This window comes from Triticum aestivum, unplaced genomic scaffold, assembly GCF_018294505.1.
Source record: "Triticum aestivum cultivar Chinese Spring unplaced genomic scaffold, IWGSC CS RefSeq v2.1 scaffold69781, whole genome shotgun sequence".
NCBI lineage: Eukaryota > Viridiplantae > Streptophyta > Magnoliopsida > Poales > Poaceae > Triticum > Triticum aestivum.
In genome coordinates, this window is record NW_025300537.1 from 1 (window position 1) to 763 (window position 763).

Genomic DNA, 763 nt, shown 5'->3' on the forward strand with positions numbered 1-763 from the left:
TATGATCGCATCCAACATGTTACCCCCGCCTTCGTCCCTTATGCTTGCCACTCCCAGGTCCACTGCAAAGATGATTGTCATTCTTACTACCATTACAACCGTTGCCTAATAATGGATAATGCCCTATATTTACTACTTACTCCCCCCCCCCTCAAACACGGAGACGAGTTTACCACGGTTTCCACCCCTCCCTCTATACCGCAGCAACACGTATTTTTTTACCCCTTCCAGAACGCGCTCCTCGCGCCACAAAGCCGCCTCTAGACGCGTGACCAATGAGCAGCGAGCTAAAACATATCGCAAATGTCAAAAATAATATAACGGGGTTAATATATATCGCGCACATGTGATATGTTTGTCATGAGGCGCAAAAAAAATTAAAAAGGGAATGCAACACGAGGACTTCCCAAGAGGTCACCCATCCTAGTAATATTCTCGCCCAAGCACGCTTAACTTCGGAGTTCTGATGGGATCCGGTGCTTTAATGCTGGTATGATCGCATCCAACATGTTACCCCCGCCTTCGTCCCTTATGCTTGCCACTCCCAGGTCCACTACAAAGATGATTGTCATTCTTACTACCATTACAACCGTTGCCTAATAATGGAAAATTCCCTATATATACTACTTACTCCCCCCCTCAAACACGGAGACGAGTTTACCACGGTTTCCACCCCTCCCTCTATACCGCAGCAACACGTATTTTTTTACCCCTTTCAGAACGCGCTCCTCGCGCCACAAAGCCGCCTCTAGACGCGTGACCA

The 763-nt window shown here is 47.8% G+C and overlaps 1 non-coding gene across 1 annotated transcript; it reads right to left on the reverse strand.

The window, feature by feature from the left end:
- Positions 1-385: 385 nt before the first annotated feature.
- On the reverse strand, positions 386-504 carry LOC123179280 (5S ribosomal RNA). Its single transcript, XR_006490247.1, has one exon. It is a non-coding gene; the product is annotated as a 5S ribosomal RNA (ribosomal RNA).
- Between the last annotated feature and the right edge of the window lie 259 nt (positions 505-763).